The sequence below is a fragment of the Tachypleus tridentatus genome, chromosome 6, assembly GCF_004210375.1.
Source record: "Tachypleus tridentatus isolate NWPU-2018 chromosome 6, ASM421037v1, whole genome shotgun sequence".
NCBI classification, from domain to species: Eukaryota; Metazoa; Arthropoda; class Merostomata; order Xiphosura; family Limulidae; genus Tachypleus; species Tachypleus tridentatus.
In genome coordinates this window covers 9,872,675-9,899,216 of record NC_134830.1, presented here as the reverse complement: position 1 = coordinate 9,899,216, position 26,542 = coordinate 9,872,675, and the positions used below count along the sequence as shown (strand labels likewise).

Sequence of the window (26,542 nt, the reverse complement as noted above, 5' to 3'; positions counted from 1 at the left end):
TCTTGATGATGTGTGGGCTGCTGTACTATTTCAAGTGTTTACTCTTGATAATGTGTGGGCAGCTGTACTGTTTCAAGTGTTTACTCTTGATAATGTGTGGGCAGCTGTACTGTTTCAAGTGTTTAGTCTTGATAATGTGTGGGAAGCTGTACTGTTTCAAGTGTTTACTCTTGATAATGTGTGGGCAGCTGTACTGTTTCAAGTGTTTACTCTTGATAATGTGTGGGCAGCTGTACTGATTCAAGTGTTTACTCTTGATAATGTGTGGGCAGCTGTACTATTTCAAGTGTTTACTCTTGATAATGTGTGGGCAGCTGTACTGTTTCAAGTGTTTACTCTTGATAATGTGTGGGCTGCTGTACTGTTTCAAGTGTTTACTCTTGATAATGTGTGGGCAGCTGTACTATTTCAAGTGTTTACTCTTGATAATGTGTGGGCAGCTGTACTGTTTCAAGTGTTTACTCTTGATAATGTGTGGGCTGCTGTACTGTTTCAAGTGTTTACTCTTGATAATGTGGCAGCTGTACTGTTTCAAGTGTTTACTCTTGAAACTTCAACAGAATCTAACTCTTCTTTTCAACATGGTTGATAGTTTGTAAATGTGCAATTTAAGGCAAGATATTAACATATACAAAATATGCAATCTTCAAAAAACTGTTAAATTGAAATAGCTTTCTAATTATGCTATAAGTGGGTTCAAAACTGCTGTTAGCTGGTTGAAGTAATCACATTAATAGTAGCATTAAAACTAAAGCCAAATATTTTTTAAACTGTTGATCAGGATGAGCCAGCCTTTTGGAAAATTCAGTAAATTAAAAGGTTTTTATTATGTTAGTTACAAGTAATCCAGTAGTAAATTAAGGATAATTATTAGCATCTTTTGAAAAATGGGGTGGGATAGAAGGGCATGGCATTTGTGTTTGAGGTTACATCTTAGTAAAGGAAGAAGGATGGAGGTTATAATTCTAAATTATGTCTTAACAATATGTATTTATTAGTAGATTGTACAGGGAAAGAAAGAAAATTTCATAGGGACAATTCAAGGTGTCATGTGATATTCAGAAATGAATTCTGGGAATTTTGCTATATACTTTATTTTCAAGTTGAGAAATTAAAACTTATAATTATGAACCATGTTTTGATGCCACGTTTATGACTTACATTGATAATAAAGTAGTTTAATTAAATTTTGTAAACAAATATGACTACATTTTCACTCCATGTGAGGACACAAGGCTGACATTGAAACAGAAGACCTTCTTATAGTAGATATGAAAATCCTGATTATTTCTTTGGTATGATGTAATTCATTCACTGACATCACAGTGTAACTGTAGGTCATTATATTGCTAGGTGGGGTATATTGATTCGGATTACCATAACTAGTGAATAATTCATTCTAAATGGTAGTGGTATTGCACTGCATTGTGTAGTTGAAACAACCAATTGGTTATCTTCTTAAATTCTTAACATTCCTTGTATTGTGATAGTTTTAGCATTTGCTCAGATATAACACATAAATATTTGTTCACCATTTGTTGGAGTAATGAGCTGTGAAAGTGATCAATGAGTTTGTTTTAACTGTGCCTAAAATTCCCATCATTTGTGTTTGGAATTCAAAGAAAGGACTTCACCTATCTCCTGAAATGATAATTTATATCTTTGCTAGTCTAGTAAGTTCTGCTCTGTAATTCCCTATAACCAAACAGATCTGTTGCAAGTACTGAAGTCACTCCTCATTTTGGTACTGGCAACTATTGTTTTGACATTAACCTTATGTATGTCAGCATTTCTTTATTCTATTTTGATCACTTTCATGGAGATATTCATTAAAGTTTGGGTGAAAAATGTATTTCTTCATCGTGTGTTTTTAAAGTGTTATTCATCATAGTAGCTTGTTAAATTTAGTAAAAATCATATTATTCTATCTCTGGCTCAGGAATTCTACATTCTCACCAATTTCTTCATATCACTTGAAGTGTAAGTCTCAAATATATAAATCTTAATATTTTTCCTCGTAAGTCCGTTTATCCTCTTTCTAGTCACTTATTGTTATTGGTTAACATAAACTATCCTTGCCATTATGTGGAAGCTTCTGTAAGTTCTTCTGCATGTTTATATCTTATAATAACAAGTTTTTTTTTAATAAACAATGTTATGCTGTTACTATTACTTGTAATATATTAGCATGTTCTTGGCTCATTATAATGTGAGGCTACATTTATTCAGTTACTTTTATCATGTTATCGTTATTGGTTTTAAAGGAAGCCTGAGAAAGGTGATTCTGTCAGTTCAAGTTTTTGCAGCTTTATCCTATAACCCTCCTAGTACATTTAAGCATTCTTTCATAAATAAATATTCTGCTATAATCCAGTTATCTTCTGATAATATTTCTTTACACATATACCTGTCCTGCTTCATGACCGTTTAGTTGTTCAACCATCATCATTAGTAGTACTACTATTATTACTATGTTGCTGAAGTTAAAACTTTGCATATTATGCATTTATTCTATTATTTTCATAAACAGTTGGTTTTATACTGAACTCTGCATGAGGGTCAGCATCTTGTGACTCTTAAATTCATGTTTCTCTTATGGTTACTATATTATTATGCTTTTATATAATGTTTACAATCTGCTTTTTGCTATTAGAATTGTTTGTTTTCATATCTACCTTATTTTCAGGTTTATCACTTAGTCAACCTTTGTTTGATACATTATTTTTAATTGGTTTTTTATCAGTGTTTTTTCACTTCTATGAGAAGTATATTAGAAGTAAATTACCTTCATAGGGATTATGCATTTCTTTTACTTTCTTTAGTCTGTAATAATTACATATTTCTGCCAAATATTTCCATGTCTTTGATAGTTATGGAACTTCTTTGTTTAGTCATCCTAAAGGGGCCTTTCTCAAAAGTTTAAGATATGTTTGAATCATTTGTTTTATTTGTTTTCCAAATGTTTTTCATCATATGCATAGAGCTGAAACATTTCATTTACTTTATTTTTGAAACTTATGTGATTCATTACTTTTTTATCCTGTTTTTTGATATTTCTGTGTTTTACTTGTATTAACCTGGGAGAATGTATCATAGGGCTTACATTTTACATTCTTTAATTTCTTAACATGTACTAATTTCATATTCTTACAAAATGGGCCTTTCCGAAAGTTTGAGAGCTTTGCCTGATTCATTAATTTTGTTTTCTTTATTATTTTTTTTGCTGTACTTCACTGTTCTTCTGTTTCTGATTTCTTTCGGATACTTTCCTCCAATCACAAGATTAAATACTTTTGTCCAATGCTGCCCTCTATACGCAGTTTTTTACTTTATGCATGCTACAATGCTTTTGCTCTCCATTGTTAGAACTGAATTATTCCAATATGTGTTCAAATAATGCTTGATGCATCACTTCTTCACCAATATGAGCATGACATATTAATGTGACTCCCACTTTTTGTTTAGCAGCACTTGTTTCTTTATAAACTTTCATGTTCATCTTTAGTACAGTCATTATGTTTTGTCTTCATTTATTTCTACTACTGCAAAGACCCATGACAGAATCCATGTAGGTCGACAGACCTCCCTCAAATAAAGAAAAAAGACATGATTGTAAACAGAAAAGACTCTCCACCCAATTCACCTACACATAAATAAAAATGGCCACCTTGATACATTGGAAGTGTCGAGGTTTACGTTTTAACCTGGATGACATCAAAGCACTGATTGCTTCATACCATCCTCTATGTCTTTCCTTACAGGAAACATTTCTGAAACCTGCCTATACGGTCACCTTTCGGCAGTTTTCTTTGTACAGAAATGAGAGGCTGTATGATAGACGAGAGCATGGAGAGGTGGCAGTGTTGGTTGATCAGCATTTGCCCACCCTGTTTTTGCTACTCAACACACTCTCAGAGGTCGTAGCCATCCGTGTTTCCTTGGGTCGTACCATCACTGTTTGCTCTCTCTACCTGTTGTCTGGAAAGATCTCTGGTAAATCAGACCTTGATACTCTCATTGAACAGTTGCTGACTCCCTTTTTAATCCTGAGGAACTGTAATGGACATCATCTTTTCTGAGGAAGTGCTGATATTGATGGGAGGGGTCACTCTGTAGAGCATACGCTTTCTGATCACAACCTTTCTCTTTTCAGTGGTGGTTCTTATAATTATTTTCATGCACCTAGTCAGTCCTTTACTGCTCTTGATCCCTCAGTTTGCTCCCCTTCACTGTTCTCCCACTTTTCTTGGAGGGTTAACAAGGCTGTGATCATTTTCCCATAATTTTGAAGACTGGCTGTGGTTGATGCCACCTTACCTGTGTGCCCTGATGGACGCTGGATCAAGCAAACTTACCCTCTTGCACTGCTCTTATAGAACTTGATCTAGCCATCATCTGTAAGCGATCAGTAGATGATTGTGTGGCAGCAGTGATAGGCTGTATTATAAGGCAGTTGCTCCATGTATTCCTAAAATCTCAACACATTTTCCACGATATCCTTGTCCATGGTAGAATCCTGCCCACTACATGGCACAAAAGGCTCAAAAACAGGCCTGGGATACTTTTCATAGGTATTGCACACTCTCTCACTGCATCGCTTTCCAGCAGGCCCTTGCACATGCTTGGTGGGTAAGACATGAAAGCCAGAAGGACTTTTGGATTAAGTTCACAACCAGCATATTTTCTACCACCAGTTCCAAAGTCATATGGGATGAGATTAAAAGGTCAGTGGGCAGCATAATTCTGTCCCCCTCTTTATCTTGCTCTCTGGTGGCCAGGAAGTAGCTGATATCAGGAGCATCACAGATACTCTAGGTGAAAGATTTTGCCAATTTTCTAGCACTTCTGCTTCATGCTCCACCTTCTTAGCCATTAAGACTTGGACAGAGCATTCATCTCTTTCCTTTCGAGCTGATTGTCTCTATGATTATAATTGTTCCTTTACACTGGTGGAACTCAGACTGGCCCTTCATTGGTCTGACAGTACATCAGTCAGACCTGATGATGTACACCACAAAATGTTGTGCCATCTACCTTCTGCTTCTCTTGCTGTTCTTCTGATTGTTTTTAACTGGATCTGGAAGGAAAATGTTTTTCCTGATGCCTGGCACCAGGCTATTGTTCTACCTTTCTGTAAGTATGGAAAGGATCCCAAGATTCCTTCAAACTACCATCCAATTGTGTTGATGAGTTTATATGGATTACGTGACCATTTACTCATTATTAAAAAAAATTTTTTAATGGACAGGCAATTTCAAGCTCATGTGGATTCGACACTTTTCTGTTCTTTTCTACAGGAACTTGTAGTCCCTCAGGGCTGTGTTTTAAGTGTCACACTTTTCAGTATAAGGATTAATGACACCACTGAACAATTCCCTCTTACTGATGCAAACGGGCTCTATGTCAACGACTTTTACATCCCACGTCAGTCGTCAAACATAAGGTGTTTTGAGTGGCAGCTACAGACTGCCCTCAATCGTTTACTGAAGTGGACCACAGCAAATGATTTTAACTTCTCTCTCTCTAAAACTGTTTGCATGCACTTTTGCCACCAATGGGGTATTCACCCTGATCCTGAACTCTGTATTGGTGCAGTTGTGCTACCTGTGGTCCCTGAGACAAAGTTGACCATAAGCTGATCTTTATACCATACATCAAGCAGATACAGGTCAAATGTACAAGAGCACTAAACATCCTCAGTGTCCTCTCTTCCACCACTTGGGGAGGGAATCAATGTTCTGTGTTAAATATATATAATGCTCTTATTTGATTGAAACTCGACTATGAATCACCGGTCTGTGGCTCTGCCAGGACCTTGGTCTTAAAGATGCTGGACCCTGTTCATCATCAGAGTCTTTGGCTCTGTACTTCCCCAGTTCAGAGCTTATACACAGTGTCTTGTGAACTTCCTCTGCACCTCTGCCATTTGCAACTGTCTTTACTGTGTGCTTCAAAACTTCGTTCCTTACCAAATCATCCCACCTGGTGTTGTTTTCCTTCCTCAGTGGGCCATGCTTTTTCTGAACAGATAATCTACCATTGCTCCTTTTGGCCTTTGTATCTAGGCTAAGTTGGATGAATTGGGTCTGTCCTTGGATAACGTTGCTGTATCCACTGGTCAGCCAATCCCACCATGGCTTATTACAATCCTTATATATGGCCTATCTTTAAGTCATCTGTGAAAAGTAGACACTCCAAATTGGAAATACTGTCTGTTATTTGCTGAACATCTCTCAAACCATCCTTCCGTTTCTATTTATACAGATAGTATGAAATCAGTGGGCTCTGTCATGGTTTGTTGTGGTTAGGTGGTTGTATGCAGAATCCCCTCTGCAGCTTCTGTGATCACTACTAAACTGTATACCATCTGTCTTGCCCTGGCTCGCATAGAAGCTAAGCAGTACTCAAATTGCACTATTTATACTGACTCACTTAGTTCTATACTGGACCTGGAATCGCTTTACGTTAGTTCTCATCCTGTTCTCGTTGATATTCAAAACTGAGTGGCACATTTCTCTTTAACATCTATTTTTATCCAGTTTTTCTGGATACCAGGCAATGTTGGTATTCTCAGGAATGGGCTAACTGACACAGCAGCTAAATCTGTCTGGTCTGGCACTATCACTGCTGTGCCTGTTCCATATATGGACTATGGTCCTGTATTCAAGACTCAGCTCTGTGCCAGTTGGTAATCGACTTGGAGTGAGCAACGTGAAAACAAGCTTTTCCAAATAAAACCCTGTATTGGACTTTGGCCATCGTGCTTCTGTAAGGATCAGAAAGAGGAAGTTGTCCTAACTAGACTATGCATTGGTCACAGTTTTTTAACTCATTGTTTTCTTTTATCTGAGACTGATGCACCAATGTGTTGTCTGTAACACTCAGGTCACAATAAGTCATATTTTACTGTCTTGCTGTCTTTACAACTCTCAATGATGGCACTATTTTAAATGTTTTATCCTACAGTTTATCTGTAATGTTAGACAGTGTTATTGGTGATGGTGACACTGTCTACCTTACAAATGTTTTTAGTTTTTTAAAGGCCATTAATCTTTTTAATGGTTTTTAAGTTTTTTTAATTTATATATTAGGCCTTTTATAATGTGATTCCCTTTTAAGAATCAAAGAAAATCTAGTTTGATTGGAAATTAGAATATAGCCAAAACATCAATTAACTCGACACCAGGACTGGAAAGGGCAACTTCAGGTGACTAATTCTGCTGTTTGAACTACCCGTTAGCATCCTGGCAAGTTATAATAATTACAATTAAGCTACAGAAAGTCCTTTACAGCTTTTATTACTTTAGTTTCTCCCTTAGTGTTGTAAACTAGATTTAAAAATTGGATTTAATGTTATTTATGTTTTTAATTCAAAAATTAAACTTTGTCATGTTTTACCTTAATTTTCTTTTATGAATTTTAATAATTTTACTTTAATTTTAACTTTTCACCAGATGTTTGGGGCAGATAGCTTAGTTGCTTTGTGCCATAAAACACCAAGCCATACATGCTCTGGCTGGTCAAAAACACTGCTCAGCTTCTTTCATAATGTATAATGCACAACCATCTCAGGTGGTTGAATTTTTCCATTTGGTTATGTTTGTTGTTGTTTTTTTTACCTACCTAACAATCTTGGTTATTTGGGGAGTATCATTTTAAACACCCACCTCCATTGGGATCATCCATTCTGCTATTTAAATGCATTTGAAAGAGATTACTATAATCCATGTATTGCAGTTCACTATCTTACTGCTAGCAAGGCTTTAACACAGTGAGGGATGTGGCTTCTACAGAAACACTTCTTCCTTCGAGTCTGGCTCATTTACAGTCTTTACATGATATGCTGCATGACCCATGGTTTCTAACTAGGATTTCTTTGTATTTTCCTCCTTCCCTTTCTTACATATTTATTTCTGATGTGTCTCAGATTTATTAAGCTATGCATGTTAATGTATTATGCTTTCAAATAGCCAGAAACTTTAACTTTAATTTAGAATTTAAGTGAATGCCAATGTGTATAAAATTTATGATCTATGCCAACAAGATTGATACACACAATTTTCTTTCTTAACACAAATATAATTTAATATACAAACATCAATAAAATATATAATAATGGTTATTACAAATATTGGTTTATATACAAGAATTTGACAAACTGTACTAAGTCTTCTATCTGATCTAGAACTGAATATTTTATCAATAGTCCAGGTCCATGATAAGCAAATTAATTCTGGGTTGATATTGTTACACCTTGCTTAAGCTAGCCAGCTCCCTTTTCTTGGCTGGCCTCACACCACTTACAAGCTGACTTTTAACCGACAAAGATATTTGATGTCCTCATAGAGATACTAACATCTAAAGTGAACTCACTAAAGTGGAATGATTTGTAATGTTTGAAATCTATAAATGTTCCTAGTCAGATTCTGTTGTTTTCCAATTAATAAGCATTAATCATAATAATAGCTTCCAAGGCTTATAGTATACTGACTGCAGCTGACCAATAATATTCTACTACTGTCTTTCAGTTAGCTGTTATGCCAATCACACAAAATTTTTGAATGTTCAACAATGTTTGAAAACATACTATTTTTTTTCTCATAAACCACATATTGCTGATTCTTCCTCTGTAGAATCTTCTACAAATTGAAAGAACTGGCAAGACTTGCACAATACACATCCAACAATGTATGTCACATGCATAAGACTGAAGCAAATGTAGATATTAAAATAAATGCATAACCATAAATCCATTAAATTTCTTACAAGTGTATGTGTTGGTGGTTGAACAACTCCCTCAAATCATTAGGTTTACTTATTTCTTCCTCTCATCCAGATTTGTTTCTTTTCCCAGATGTTCATCTCCAAAGTTGTTGTGTGTGAGTTGATCAGAAGGATCCTTCTGGACAAGGAAATAAAAGGGAGCAGTCTTATCATGTTAACACCCTGGCACCTTTGGCAGTCCAATATGCTTTAGTTCACTTTCTTACTCTTGTCCAGATTTGACTATTCATCTTTAAGTCTGACTATTCATTGGTTATTTTGCTTACATCATTCACTAAGGGGGCACCCATTCTTGTTCCCTTTGTGCTAGTTAGTGGATTTACCTTTTTGAATGCACACACTTGCCATACATTTTCTGGAGTGCTGTGTTGCAGGTGCTTTCATCCTTATTGCAGTTCACCTTTCTAGTTTTGACAAAGTGTCTCCCAAAGAGTGGCCTCTTGATTTTCAATTTTTTACTGGTTCTACTTCTTGTTGTGTACTTCTGCACAAGAGGCAATTGACTCATTACTCAATTCTGGGTTACCTCTTTTTTTATCTGGCTCATCATCCTCTTGTCCTTGCTGTTTATAAGTTCAGACAAGATTATATCTAGTTTTCAACTTTAGTTCTTCTCTTCTTAATCTTTTTTCCAAGATGATGTTGATCATCCATGTCATTCTTACTAATTGTTCCTTCCTGGCCAGCAGAGATCTGGTTTTCTTGGCTGTTTCAGCTCACTGTGATCTTTTTATTATAGATCATTTTCACTAACCTAGACTTTGGGGGCTCATGTGGAGTACTCTTTTCATCATTTCCTTTCTTGCTATCTTCCATCTTTATTCTCATTCAGATCTGGATGACCTTCTCTGTCCCATACATGCTCTGGATTGTTTCATTGCTTTCAAGACTTCTTTCCATTGACTCTCTGTTTTCTGCAGTTTCATTCTCTTGCATCACTCTTCTGATCATGATTTTTCCCCTTCCTCCCTTACTCATTAGGTTCAGTTTGTGATTTAATTGGCTTTTTATTTACTAGCTCCTTCTCATAATCATTTCTTGATGTCTTCCCTTCTTTGATGCACCTTACTTTTTACATGCATCTAAACCCCATCATCTGTTGGAAATACTTTGTCTGTCAAGCACTGGAACTACACCTCATACATTTATATCCCATTATCTGTTTCGGGTACCTGTTTTTTCATCATCAGGATAGTCTTCCACCTGTCACCATCATTCACTTTTGTTGAGACTGTAACTGGGCAAGTTTTCTTTCTCTACTTGTATACATCATTATTTAGAAGCTTTTCACATGTTTTGACTAGGATTCCCCTATTCGGTGAGTGTTGCTTTCTAGGTATTCTTCAATCACTTAGAATTGTACTAAAACTCACACCATAAGGCCATGTTGACTTCGCTTTTATAATTTCCATGGCCACAAAATATACGCCGTTCATTAACATTACACAAAGTAGAAATGGGGTATTCGTAGGTTATTCCTCACAATAGGTTTGCTACATAAATATACCTGTTGCAGACACTAAATACCCATGGACTTGTGGGTAAAGCAGAAAGATATTGCTGCCCATCCCTGACATTCTTTAGATTGGTTGAATTGGGTTGGTTTGCCTTTCAAAATAGTATTTTGTGATCATCCATTGCACGGTCTCCAGTGTGATTGTATCTTCAGACTCTCTGCTGCATCTCTCCCTCTGTTCTTTCCAGTGGATTAAGAGGTTCTTTATCACTTTCCAGCTCCAAGCTACTGGGATGGTACACCATGGAAGTATCCTCCTGAATGATATATATATACAGGGTACACAATAAAGACTTCATTCAGTTAAGAGTAGGATAGTGGTGTTTTTATGGGATGTGTAGATATGTCCTTCAAATGGATGCTATATCTCTGCATGGGTTTTTCCAAAGTGATATTGCAGTTTTGAAGTGTGTTTTCATAATGATTGAGATCCTTCATCCTGTCCCCAAACAGAAATTGGTTCCTGGTGGTGAAGTTCTGAATGCAGTTAACTTTGCCTGTACAGCCTGGTTCATTCTAGCCTTAGGGCACATCCTTTTTTTTACCCATTGGTATGTGCTTTTCACCATTTTCTCCTCAAATCTATTACACCTTTTCAACATTTGGGCAAAGAGTATATTCCTTACAGAAATGGTACGGTATCCTAGTATAACCCTCTCGTTAGAGGGTCTTCTCATTTGGGTGTCCTTTAAACAGTTTTTAAGAATATTTCTACTTTCTCCCTCCACTTATTGACTGTGGGATTGTAGCTATTTATATGAGCATAACTGAAGTATCTTGCTGAAAGCTATAATTTTTCTGTACTAAAAATGTATTTCCAACAGTAATTTTTTCTATTCACACTTCCAACCCTTCCTCCCCACTGTCAACTGGTGCTGCCTCAACTCAAAGTGATAGTTGGGAAGAATAGCAGACAGAGTCATCTGTGTTTTACTACTTTTAATAGAAGTGTGTCACATGATAATTTGCATACAAGAATCAGTTAGAGAGTATGAATCAAGGAATGTGTAACAGTGAAAGGCATACAGAAAAAGTGTTATAAATAGAAAATAACACTAAGCAAGAATATATGAGTGGAAATAAATAACTGTCAGAAATAGGTTTTCAGTACAAGGATATTATGATTTCCAGTTATTTGCCTTTTATTATTGTTACTGATACACCAGATTGTCTTTGCAGGGTTCTGTTCTATTATTATTTTTAAAGGGCAACTCTTGTGCACAAATTCTGTCACTAATGTTTACAAATGTAAATAATGCCATCTTGTTTAGATACTTTCACAATACAAAATGCAACAAGTTTAACATGTGACAATCATCAGACCTTTCAAATATGCATCTTAAAACAAAATAATACATAATTAATTGAGATATAAACATAAAACCTAAATGCAATATGACTATCTAGCAAACTAATCCATATAAGGTGAGAAACACTTGCCAAGCACTACATATCCTTCAAGAAAACAACGAACTGAACTTATCTATCCCGCAGTACAGAACCATACATCTCTTCAGATATTAAGTAAATAATGAGAAACTTGATCGTTTTGTTGACTATAAGTCTGTCATACCTTAAAGTGTTGTTTAATATCACCTTTGACTTTGCAAGTTGCCATGGTAGACTTTAAGCTTTGACAACATTTGCAACATTTCAGGTAGGGAGAAATTCTTGGAAAGTTTCCAGATGGTAATGTTTGTGCATTTGACTGTCTCAACTATCAGTGTCTATTAGCTACTCACAGTTTGGTTACATGCATAAGAGCTCTTAAAAAGTTTGGATTATAACAATGAGTTGATGATGTGACAGCTAAAAACTGGTTTTACTTGCTGTTTTAGATGTAATCTTTCTAAAATAAAGAATTTAAACTGAAATAATATGAAACTTTAAATTATATTGTACTTGACAATAATAATTTTGTTAAAATAAATTTATAGTAATGTGATTTAATTGAATATTAAATGTGAGTCAGTAACAATCACAGAAGGGGTTAACAAGGTTCACAAATAGCATTGCTGCTATAGAGTGAAAGTAACTGCATAAAAATTAATTTATTAAAAACATGATGAAGTCGAAAAGACATCACACATTTCTGTATTCTACGCTACCATACTAAAAAGTAAAAGCTAAAATTTGATTATGACTTATGTAATAAATATATGAATAATTTGCTTACATTTAGTGCCATCTAGAGATAAACACATCAAAATGTTATCACATACAAAGTTAAAAGGAAAGAATAAAACTGATCACATGAACTGCTGCCACATGTTTAAGGTTTGTCAACAAGAGTAGGTAATGTATTGAAATGTAACATTCTCAGTGAGTTGTAAGTTAAATAATTTTCTTATTTATATAAAAGATAAAGTAGAAAAAGTTGATAAGTGTAGCCTGATAAGTTTTGCATTTGTTTACATTTGTTTCTCCATTTAGTATCTGGGTGTTTTCTGTGGTTATGTTCTGTGTTTTTTATTTGCAGTGTTCAAAAATGTGTGAAGGTGTTTTTTTTTTGTTCTTTGAATCTAGTTTCCATTTTCTGCTTGTTTCTCCAGTATAGAAGTTGTGTTAGTTGTTGCATTGTATTATATGAATTATGTTGGTGTTATGTTTGTCAGTGTAGTTTTTACATAATATGGACTTTAGTTTTGTACCTGGTTTTTGAATAAATTTGGTGTTTACTGGAATGGTGTGTTTTGTTATAAGTTTTTTTTTTCCAGATGTTGGTTATTTTTTCACATGTGGTGTGTGGCAATATAAAGTTTTGTAGTTTGTTATATCTTGGGACTTGTTGTTTGTTATTGGTCTAGGTGTGAAATCTAAAGTAGTTGGTCTTGGAATGTTAAACATGTATTGAATAATCAAATACTGAAAGAAGAAAGAAACTCATCTACTTCAAATATAAGTGTAAACATTTTATTTTCACTGAGATTCATGTACTTGTTTGTTGATTTTATTTCTAGCTCTATGAATGCTCATGTGTACATCGCTATAAAGTGAGATGCTATTTAGATGAGTAGACAGTTATATTCTAGTTCAGTTTATTCAGTCTTTGAAGACGACTGTATTGTCTTGCCTCTTACTATTCTTCATGATACTTCATTAAAGATCTTTCTTTTTCTCATGTCAGTAGGTATTTCTGATACATATAAACTTAAGCAAGGTGTTAATTTCACAGGTTTATGTTTGTTTTCAAAGAAAAGCAGGAGGAATTTGTAAATGCCTTGTCAACAGGAGAAGGAGCTCCAAAGGAACCAGATCTTCACGTTGTAATATTGTGGCGACAAGAATTTGACAAAGTTCGCTACCAGTGGTTAGATGCTAAATGGTCTATAAAACCAGACGCTGTAAGTTCATTGTGTCTAATTTATATTTTTATGAAAATTGGTGCAGTAGATGATGCTGGTTCTAATTAATTTAGAATATGAAAACTGTGCTTATCAGAAAGGTATGTGTTAATTGATCTAAGGTATGGAAACTATGTTTGTTTTTTAGAAATATATACTAACTGATTTTTTTTATAAATTATTTAATTATGGGCCAAAATATACTGGACTAGTAAATTCTGTTTTGTAACCACATAGATATATTTAACTTTGAAGCTGTTCTACACTTCAGGGTATAAGCTGATGTGGACCTGTGATAAATATAAGTATTTTTTAACATTTGTAAAAAACATAATTTTCAGCAATGACTCATTTACAAGTTGTTTCGTGTAAATAAGGATTGACATTTAGCATAATACAGATCAAACCTGTAAAATGCAGGCAAATGTTTTAAGAATTTTATTTTTAATTGAGGTGTTCATTATAATTAAATCAAAGAGCCTGATTACTGTCTTTGATAATAATAATATTAAAATGGGAAGGAATAAAGATGATTAATATTTTCTATTGGAGCATAGCTCAGTATGTAGACCAGAACAGAACCATATTCATAGATTGTGAAATTAAGTTTGAGATCATAAAATAAATAATAAGAATTGTTATATTCTCATAACAGAATTGGTTCTTAGTGTATAAGAACTCTAAAGTATAATTTGTTTTATGGTTTAAATGTTAAATATTCAATACAAAGTCTTTTAAGAAGCTAATTTGTTTCAGTTATCCAGTCTTATGTCCCTTCATTATAAAATTATTTGTCTTCCTGTAGGTTATCAGTATTTTAAAAGCCTTTGCTTTGAAAGCTTAAAATTATTACTGGTTTTCTTCATTGTTCAAACAGTCTAATAAATCTGTATAACTGGAGTTTTAATAGGGGCATGTTAACTTAAGAAAGTTATCAGTCTTTATTTATATTAATGAAGTAAGTTATTGTTTACCTTATTAGATATAAAAATAACATTTTCTTACAGTATTCAACACTGAAAAATTACCCATGTACTTGTGTTAATGAAAAACAGAATTATCATGAATTCCAATGCACAAAAGTGAACAATTTTTGAAAATGTTTTTTTTACAGAAGTTCACATTTTTGATAAATTTGAAATTATGCTTCCCATGTTAGAAACATAATAATCAATTAGCTTATTTTGGAGAAAATATTTTTAGCTGCAGTTAACTAGAAGCTTCCAAACACTTTTTACTGTATAAGATATTTATAATTTAAAACTCTTATTATTTAATAAAGATTGGAAGAAGTGATGTTTGTTGTATTTGATTTTCTTGTGTAACATTTTTTAAAATATTGTGCTGATAAATGAAAAACTTTTATATGAAAATTACAGATGAATAATACAAAGAAGAAATTAGAAGAAAACTTAGAAAAGTTGATACAAACAACAGAGGGTTTACCCTATCATGCTAAAGTTGCTATTCTATCTGATGAACAAGCAAGGGGACTCTTTAGTCGCATTGTAAACAGGTTTATCATCATGGGTGATTTACTACGTGACAACATCAGTCGTCAAGAAGTCCTTCCAGCCATCTCTATTGTCTTGTCTGTTGCATTTGTTATCATTGTGGGCTATGTCATGTCTTATCTTGTGTGAGTATGACCATATCTTTTTAGAAATATGTCATTAATAAGTATTTTTCAAACACTTTATTATATTGTTTCTTGAATATCCATTCAGTATTAAGCTATTTTGGGTGATATTTTTGTGTGTTTTGATATTATTTAGGCTAATTTTCAGTAAAAAAATATTGTTTCTAGATTTTCTCTTCAAGATTATACCATATTATTATCACAAAATTTCAAAATGATGATTCATCCATTAAACAGCTATTGGTTGATTGATCTGCACAATTGATCAGTAGTTTGATCTTGGTGTAGTGCATATTCTAGTTACTTCGAAAATGAGCAGTCAGACAGATTATTCCTGTATGTTATAGGGTTAACATTTTTTAAATATTGAATAACTCAGTTTTTGTAGTTTTGTCTTTCTTTTTCCATTATTTTTTCTATATATATATATATATCTGTGTTTGTCTTAATGAAATGCAAATTTTTTTTTACTGTTCTTGTAACATACAGATTTTTCTCTTCTGCAAGTATCAATATTTTGATACAGGTATTTTCATATAAATTTAGTAGTTTTTTTAACTCCATGCAAAAATAAAACTTTTCTTGAATATAAAATGAAACATTTAAAAATATAAATTACATGTATTTGGTAAAATGGTGTTCTCAGGTTATGCTGATTTCCAAATCAAACTTAACTCGACATTTATAGTTGTTACTCAACTGCAAAGGTTTTTTCCTTCACCAATTTAAGCATTGGTCTGTTTTTTTTTTCTCTCTTGCTCCAGTCTTTTACACCCCCTCATTTGTCATTGTTAATAATTATCTCATTCCATCTACATCAGTGCATTCTCTATCCTAGTGTTGCATATAAGCACATTCTCTATCCTCATGTTGCATGTAAGCACATTTTCTATCCTGGTGTTCCATGTAAGCACATTATATATCCTGGTGTTTCATGTAAGCACATTCTCTATCCTGGTGTTGCATGTAAGCACATTCTCTATCCTGGTGTTGCATGTAAGCACATTCTCTATCCTGGTGTTTCCATATAAGCAGATTCTCTATCCTGGTATTGCATGTAAGCACATTATCTATCCTGGTGTTCCATGTAAGCACATTATCTATCCTGGTGTTCCATGTAAGGACATTCTCTACCCTGATGTTCCATGTAAGCACATTTTCTATCCTGGTATTCCATGTAAGCACATTTTCTATCCTGGTATTCCATGTAAGCACATTTTCTATCCTGGTGTTCCATGTAAGCACATTCTCTATCCTGATGTTGTATATAACCACTTTATTTAGTTAATGTTATCACTTTTTCGTGACAAACATCATTAACAATTTTTCTGGTATTATGATCACTTAGGGATACTTTGAATGTTTACTGGTCTATTTTGTTGATTTTCATTATAATAATAACTTTTGAACAAATATTTTCATTGGCAAGATAATTTATGGTATGAATTCCCAAGTTATTGTTTTTGGCACTGGGGTAAATCAGTTCTCTCATATTTCACCTCTGGTATCTAGTTTCACACAACAATCAGAGGGGGATCACTTTTGGTTGAGATTGTTAATTATTTTGTATACAGTGAGATAGACACATTCGGTTCTATGGTTATCCTCTTGGGGGACCTTGAGGGTGCAACTGAGACTGGTCATCAACATTCTGGCAATAATTTAGATTTAATTTTTGTTGCACATAGAAAATGAAAAGCTAACAGACTAAAAGAAGGCACAGAAAAATTAATTATGTATGTGGAGAGTGTCAGAAGAATATTGTCAAGGGAAGTTAAGTTGGTTGTAAGAGACAAAAGCAAATGAGAAAATAAATCAGACCAACTCTGAGATGAGCAGAGAAAGAAATCCTGGCAGTCAAGTAATAACTATAAGTGTGAAAGGAGGTAAATGCTATTGGAAATATAATTTCTATTTAAGAAAATGTTAACTTTCACAAACAGTCCACCTTATAATACAAGGATTGACAGGATAAGTCTCCTTAATTTAACTAAATCAACAGAGTTTAAGCTAAATAATAAACAAATTGGATAAACTATGATACAAATGAAACAATTTTTAATAAATTAATTGACAAAAAAACAACAGTATGCACACTTTAAGTAAGATGCTAGACAGTTTCCTTGTACTTTACTTGTGTATTGAGTAAGTGGCTTTTTTCTCTCAAGATGTTTTCCATCAGTCAACTTACATAAGATCCAGCACTGTAATGTTTTAAATCTGATGTTTCTTAATTAATAAAAAAGCACACTTACCAACAAAAACTCATGCTACCTTCATGACTGTTCATTCTCGTTCAACATGATGTGGGTTTTAATTTCTGTATACTATTTTTCCTAAGAGTGAAGAACACTGCTGTTTTTTTCTGTATAATTGCTCAATGTGCAGCATTACATATTACAGTACCTGTGGGGACAAATACAGCTAGAAAAGCCAGTTCAATGGTTTTCTTGGCCGTGCATTTTGTGAAAACTGTATAAATTCAGAATAAACAATATATTTTGAAAAATTGTACATTAAAATAAGATGTAAAATGCACAGTATACCTTCGTACCACAATAATCAAATGGAGTTCAGTAAGAAATTTGATGAAATATTAATACAGTGTTATGTTTTATGATACTTACATGTAATAACCTAACTGTTAGATTTATAATAACTACATAAACTTTTGATAACTTTGTACTCTAATAAAGATAAATATTTTTCAGTCAACTTGAAGAACGGAACATACAAGAAAAATATCGACGAGAAGGAAAGCAGCCACCAGGTGTTTGTGGAAAATCAAGGTACATTTATTTTCCAGAGTTTTTTGCATTAATTGCTTAATAAATATTTGAACTCAAAATACATTGTGATCTAGATATGTAGGTAAAAAATCTATCAGTATCTGTCTTGTGACATTCTTCACCTAATCAATGCATCCTCTATCCTGGTACTCTATATAAGCACCTCAATCAGATAATGTTATGTCTTTCTTTATTTTTGTTTGTACAAAAGGAAATTGATATGCAAGGTGATATACAGTATGAATTTCCAGATTATTATTTCTGGCATAGAGAGACAAGTCAAATATCTCCTATCCCACCTCTGATATCTGGCATCAAACGACATGCTCAGTTAAGACTATCATGTTAATAATTATATTCGTGGTGATGTGGATAAATATATTTGTTTCAGGATTTTCCTCCAGGGGATTTCATAATCTTAAGACATTATTTGACCTGCTAGTGAAGGATGCTGTTTCTATCTAATGTTTTTACAAGAAATGCATCATTATAATAGAATCTTCCACAGGCATAACAGGTATTATCTGGGAACAAATTCAACTTAACAACTTTCTAGACCCTATGTTATACAGAAACAGCATAGATACAGAATAAATTGTTAAAATTTTCTACTTTAAAATAACAAGATAAAAAAAATGCACAGTATGCCTGCATACCATAATTACACAGTGTGTTTGTTTTGTTCTTAATCACTGATGAACTACAATGTGTGAGTGAAGTGACCCTTAAAATAGTTTTTGTAATTTCTTTGTGAATGAAGTCATGATGTCATTGGTATGTGAGACGTATGATGTACTGTTATGTTTGGAAGATGTAATGAGAGGGTTAGTAAACACATTAGAAGGGTGAAGATTTTTATATTATTCTGGTAATGTGCCTTTGGAAAGGATGTTAAGGTAAGTCTAGCAATATTATTTCTGTTTTTGGCTCGGAGATTGTATGAAATTTCTAAGACATTACTTCTGGTTTTTTCAATAGCATTAACAGGATAATTTTTTTTTTTTCAAATAAGAATGTCATTTTGTCACTCCTTAATTTTAAATCATAATCATTAGAGCATGAATATCTAAGTCTTAATAACTAGTCTGTGGGGATAGTAATTTTAGTTTCTACTGGGTGAAAGGACTTGTAATTAAGATACACATGGCTCTATATGTTGGTTGGTTGTATCTTATACTATTGATTTTGAATATACAACTCAGAATGACACATGGTTATGATACCTGATATAAAGTTATGGTGGAAACGTAAACATTGTTGGCATTTTATATGTAGTGTAGCAAAACCAGAAATTTATTGTTTTCGGGAATGGTCTATAACAACTATTTCTGATACAAAATATTCATACTCAAATATTATAGTGATTAGAGATTTAAGATTTTCAATATTGCAATATCTCTTATAGTTAATGGTATTGGAAAGCAAAGAATATGGGTCTACTTAGAACTTCAGGACCATTGAGAAAAAGACCTGCAACAAGTAGTACCCAAATCATATCAAGCAATATGCAGCATTTTATACCATGTAAGAATCCATGACCATAAAAAGGTATTTACAAAAGCCATCCGTATGCTTCAAACAAAATTTTGGAATATAATTAATAAAAGTCTCTTTCAGGAAATGAATCTGACATAGTGTATGTTTGCAACAAAAATGAACTACCAGTCACACCTTCATCTTGGTTATGGCATACCTCAAATAACTAGAGAATGAGATGGGTATTCATAGTATTCTACACAAAGACATACTTGTCATGTTTCCAGATGTAGTGTGGATTGTGTGTAAACAATCTCTTGAAACAGACACTAAGAAATCATTGTTCTTTACACTGGATGGATTGTGGAAATCATGTTTGGAGGATTCTTGCATTTTGAACAGCTTTTGATAGAGTCTTTTACAGTGTAAGCTGTGATGCAGGACTGTTGTCAAGATGCATGATTATCAGACAGAATTTAAACAGATGTGTTAAGGTCCAAAATAATTTTATTATATCCTGTTTAATATCACCCTTAATATGTTTTACTAACTCATTAATATTTCCTTAATATTTGCAGAGAAGAACATAAGTTGAACATACACGAACTGAGAGGTGAGACATACAATGGGTTGGTGCGACTACTGAAACCAGGTTTTAGGACTATTGTACTTTTTGTAGACAAAGAGTCGAAATCGAAGCTTTTGCCCAAGTTCTACAAAATTGTCTACCCTTACAGAAAGTAAGGCCAATTTTATTTTTTTTACTTAAAATCATCTTACATCATAATGGTTTATTTAAAGTGTCATTCATAATTGTGTTGACTTGTTCTTATCAAATAGATTGAACCTTTTGTTGTACATAACCAGTAGATGGTAGACCATCTTGTGGTACTGGTGGAATGTTTTTATAAGTAAATTTATGATGTATATATGTATGTTTAAATGTGTTATTTTAATACTTACTTTTAAATTAAGGCATTAACTCATACATTATATTAAACTTTGAGTTATAATCTACAATTTGGTTCCAAACTTATTGACATAAGTTCAATAAAGTTTTGAATGTGAGTCAACAAACACAATGAAATTGACTTTGAACCTTCATCCATTGTGAAAAGGTTGAAAGCTCAAGTTTTAGATACTATTGGTCACAAGAGGCATTCTGCTTTATGAATTTTTGATAACCCATAGAAAATTCCTGTGTAATTCCCTGGTTATCTATGAATTTTTGATAACCCATAGAGGATTCCTATGTAATGCCCTAGTGGTCTAATATGCCAGTACTGTCATTTGTTAAGGATTTTATCTCTTCATAGTTTGTTGCAGTGTAGCCCTCCTTTTGTCAGTATAATCATTTTACAAATATGGTGGAACCACAGTTTCTTCTGAACTTAAAGTGTTTGAAATCAGTGTTATAAGTTTTAAAAGCAGTCAAAGTTCTAAAATTACTTAAAGATTGTTCTGATTGGTTCCAGATATATTGGTATGGCAGTGTTTGCAAAACTTTTCAAATTGTAATAAATAATCTTCAAATTTAAGTCTATTAGGAACACTAAATTTCAGACCATGAGCAAGTTCCTTTTGCTCAACATCATGTACTTAGAATAATTAGATATATCTTGATTAGAATTTTCTGTGAAATAGTTTTTACTTATCTGTTGCCACTAATCTTATCCAGTTGTTTGTTTTTTACTTTCACCAGGCATTTTATTGTTTTATAACTGTATGAAATATGTTCATTGTATGATTTTATTGTTTTATAACTGTATGAAATATGTTCATTGTATGAATTTATTGTTTTATAACTGTATGAAATATGTTCATTGTATGAATTTATTGTTTTATAACTGTATGAAATATGTTCATTGTATGAAGTATAAAAACATTATTATATTTCCAGATAGTTTAAAGTAACTTTTATAGTTGATGACGTAAGCAACTGATGTTTTTTTCTTGTCATTTCTAAATTGAGATCAACTTTTTAAATCTTATTATATTGTCTTGGATGCTGGAATCAGAGGATCAAAACCTTAAAATTACTTATTATATTTTCTTGGATGCTGGAATCAGAGGATCAAAACCTTAAAATTACTTATTATATTGTCTTGGATGCTGGAATCAGAGGATAAAAACCTTAAAATTACTTATTATATTGTCTTGGATGCTGGAATCGGAGGATCAAAACCTTAAAATTACTTATTATATTGTCTTGGATGCTGGAATCAGAGGATCAAAACCTTAAAATTACTTATTATATTGTCTTGGATGCTGGAATCAGAGGATAAAAACCTTAAAATTACTTATTATATTGTCTTGGATGCTGGAATCGGAGGATCAAAACCTCAAAATTACTTATTATATTGTCTTGGATGCTGGAATCAGAGGATCAAAACCTTAAAATTAAGAAAGTGAGGGAAAATCTTTAACCATTTACATTAATTTAGATTGAAAAATAACAAATGTAGTTGGTTTTGAAAACAATAAAATGCAGTTTTATTCAACATTTCCAAAAAAGAGAGTTAATATGGATGTATTGTACCAATGTTTAATGACTTTTGATATTGGTTTGTTTTGAGAAAATCTTAAATGTGGTATGAATTTTACTAGTAAGTTAGCTGTCACCCACATAATTTATAAAAGAATACAAAATATTAAAATTTTTATAGGAAACCCCTACCCTCATGGTTACTAAGATATCCCAATAACTCAATAAAGAAAAAATAAATTTGCATAAATTTTAAGCACAAATTCAGTGTAGTCAAATTATCTGGCCCAAGTCTGCTATAAAAAAAACAAAGAAGACAGAATGAAATGAAATTTAATACCAGAAATAATTCAGTTGGTTTAATACTAAACAAGACTACACTAAAATGACACCATTAACTATAGTATTACCATTATGGTTTAATACTAAACAAGACTACACCAAAATGACACCATTAACTATAGTATTACCATTATAAAAACTTAAGAGAACTAAAATGAGTCTTGTCCAAAAGTAAACAAAAGGTATAGTTCACAAATACTGTGAAAATGTATGGATGTTTTGTAAAATTTGTACGACCTGCCTAATTACAGGCCCTTCATTTTATCTTCGGATATGATTGTACCAGTTTTAGTGGTTATTTTAATATAAACGTATTTTGTGTGAGTGAAGATTCATGATACAAAAACTCATAGTCTATCAGAACTATTGAAATGTTTCAAACTGAACAAACACTAAGAAAAGCAGAAGCTAGTTTTGGCATATCCGATTTCATTATAGGAGACAGGTTACGAGCCAACCAGCTTGTATTATACTCAGCATAATGCCCATTATTTACACAAAACAGCCCATAGGAATTGTGAGGTCTTTTTGAAAGACTCATAATGAAATTAAAGATAACAATGAAGTTACTATATATGCCCAGATACCATGTGCACACAGTTTTGAAAGATTAGATTGAAGACAATTTGTTTCTACACATCAGTTATACAAAGTGTGTTGAATAGTTTCCAAGTACAATAAGTAACTGTCAATCTACTAAAAATGTTTGAACATTTTTGTGTGTGTAAGTTTTATAAAATTTATTGAAAATTTTGTATGTGGTAATAAACCAAGCTAATTGTTCATTTTAACATAAATCTTTATCACTAAAATTCTCCTGCCATCAGATTCATTGGATTTGCTTCCTTGAACCTTTGCTTCATCATCTTGTGATTCCATCTGCATTTCATCATCCATCTCAGCCATAACATTGGATATACAACAATTTTTGAAACCTTTAATAATGCTTTAATGGTTTTTAGTGGTAGCTTCTAGTAAAATGTGTAACAGTAGTGAATGTACACAAATATAATGCACAGTCAATTTTTCGAGAGGAATTTGAATGACAAAAAAAAAGTGCACTATATTTGGGGAAATATGGTATTAGCAGTGATGCAAAATACGACTTCCAGTGCCAATTTTTAAGGTCAAGAAGACTTGCTTCAACCAGATAGTTGAGTGCACATGTTGTTTGAACAAAAATCACCAGAACTGGCACCAATGCTTCTGGGTGTTTTCTTTCTTCACATAATGGTCAAGGTTGGGTGTTTCTCTCAGTGATTCATAAATTCATACCTAGAGATTCTGAGATGAACATGTTGTTCATTAAACATTCTTGATTTTGATCAATGTTTTGAATGAGTGAACAAATCTGTGACTTTGTTGTGGTTTAGAGAAATTGTTTGATATATATATATGTAGTATTTTACCTAGTTGCATTACTGTGAGGGGAACTGATGCATGATAATGTTAAGTGTCACTGTTAGGATTGTGATGGAATATTTTGAACCAGAAACCCATGGTTTGGCCATCATACAGTTCTGATATAAATATCTGATTGAACAAGACAAAAGAAATCCCCTATATCATACCACAAATGAATGATCATAAATGTATCTCACAGATTCAAAAACTGTAAATATCATGGAGCCCATACTTGTTACAGACAGCTTTATGTTATCAGTTTCTAACTCTTACCACATTTATACTAAGAGTGCTCATGTTGTAACTGTTGGCATATTTGTAGTGAAACTAATTTCAATGAATCAATTATGTATTTAAAATATACTTAGTTTTGTTTGTCATTTGGTTAATATGAAATCTTAGCTTTAAAATTCTTGTCTCTCTAGCATTTGTAGAATGTTTTACATCTTAGAAAAGGAATGCTTGTATGTTTATAAAAAATCTCTTTTGACTTTCTTCATGACGTAGATGTAACCAAGAAGCTCTTGGATAATAAGTAAACTGAATACAAGATGCCATTTTTCATAATATGAAACTTTAATTTTTATCTTGTCCTGGAAAACATACTATGCATGCAAGTAAAGGTCATTCATACATTCATGAAAGATACATTTTTCAAACGAGATGTTTAAAATGTCCTCCTCTTAGTATGCAAGTTTGTTTCAGTGAATTATATCAAAATATGGTCTGTATAAAATAAGCTTGCATGTAATTATTAATAAATTGTAGTATATGACTGATACAAGTTGAGAAACTAACATGAACTAAGTGGTATTGTTCCATATCTATATAACCAAGCATCAACACAGTATAAATTGTGTTTTTAGGTTACCATACACGTATGATTATGAATTTTATTATCCTTCATCACTGAATGTAACAACCCTACTATGCATATCTATATAACCAAGCATCAACACAGTACAAATTATGTTTTTAGGTTACCATACGTGTATGATTATGAAGTTTATTATCCTTCGTTACTGAATGTAACAACCCTACTTTCCATATCTATATAACCAAGCATCAACACAATACAAATAGTGTTTTTAGGTTACCATACATGTATTATTATGAATTTTATTATCCTTCATTACTGTATGTAACAACCCTACTTTTCTTGCAGTTGCAAAAATTCTTATTAGCTCATTCTCATTGTTTTTTTATTATTTGAAAACTGTAATAATATATTTCTTGGTTTCAAACATTCCATCTTAAAGTGTTTATGGTATCTGAACACCTTTTCATCCTTAATTTCATAATTGGGTTTCATAAGAATCATTTTCTGTAATTCAGTCTCCTAAACTACTTATGAAATTTATTTTTTTGTATTTCAGGTTTAAAAATTTTAGAATCTAACTTGTGAAAGAACATTATACAGTAAAACCTGTCTAAGGCAGAATATCATGGAACTAAATAAAATTTCTGGCTTAAGCAGGTTTTCCAGCTTAGACACAGTGAGCGTGCATTTCATTAATTATATATAATTTTTGAGCAGAACTTTATAATTTCTTGACTCAAGAGAAGTAAGACATTTGTGAATAAAGTTATTATACTGTTTATGCTATATTTATTAGAATAAGAACAATAATAGACATTCAAAATATACACAAGTACACAAAATCTTAATCAAATTTATTTGAAGAAAGTGTCCAATATCAACTGTTTCGTTTATTTTAATGGGCTTTGTCATGAGGTAAAAGAGAAAGCCAATTCTATGACCTTTTCATGAAGTTCATTTTCCCCCTTCATTTTTGCATACAATTTTATAGTGTTGATATAACTTAACACTTGCAATGAAGTAGGATTTCCATTTCCTCACTATCTTTTCCATTTTGTTCATCTTATGAATCTCTCACACTGTTACCATCTTGTGATTCTATTATAGATTTTAAATCAATTTCATCAGTTTCTGTTAAAACATTCTTATCAACATTCACAGAATCATCTGCTTCAATCTTCTCAATCAGAGTTTGGATTTCACTAGAATCGTCATAACAACAACTTCTCCACAATTTCTGCCTTTATCAAGAATAAATCCACAGTTTTGAAAGCACTTTATTACGCATTCGATTGAATGACTCAAAAATGCAATTGCATCTAACATATCAATGTTCATTTCAGATGCTCTCTTACAGTCATCCGTGTTTGCAATAATATGCTAAAGCATCAATTTTCTGTATTTCAATTTCATACACTGTATAATTCCATTATCTAGTGGCTGTAGAACTGATGCTGTACATGGAGGTAGAAAGACTAAACAAACATTTGAAAGTTGAACTTTTGGGTGACAAGTTGCATTATCTAGGAAATCTAGAATTTTCCTATTTTCTTGTTCCATTTTTTTGTTTAATTTGTTCAAAAATTCCTCAAATAGCACTTATCATTCACACTTTATTATTTGCTTTCCATTCTACAGGAAGTTGATTCTTCCTTAAATTTTTGAAACAGTGTGGATTTTCACTTTTACCTATTACCCATGGTTTCTCTAGTTTTCCATCAGCAAATGTGACCAAAAGTACAGTCAGTTGTTTTTTTCAAATAATGACCTTTGGAATAATGATGGCAGAAAAAAGAACAGAATAAATTTAACCAATACTTACTGTAACAAAATGTCAAGAATTTATTAACATTTAGTCAAAAACAATTTTTGCCTTACCTAGGTTTTAATCCTCCTTGTTGATAGATGAGACAGATGAAAGATAGTTTTCCATCTGCATTACG

General features: G+C 32.6%; 1 protein-coding gene and 1 pseudogene across 2 annotated transcripts in view; both read left to right on the top strand.

Annotated features, from left to right (window-relative positions):
* LOC143251916 (26S proteasome regulatory subunit 8) overlaps positions 1-26,542 on the top strand; it is a 291,595-nt gene that overhangs the window by 190,469 nt on the left and 74,584 nt on the right. The gene's annotated exons all lie outside the window — the stretch shown is intronic.
* The window catches only part of LOC143254438 (dnaJ homolog subfamily C member 16-like), a 60,134-nt pseudogene that overhangs the window by 31,693 nt on the left and 1,899 nt on the right, over positions 1-26,542 (top strand).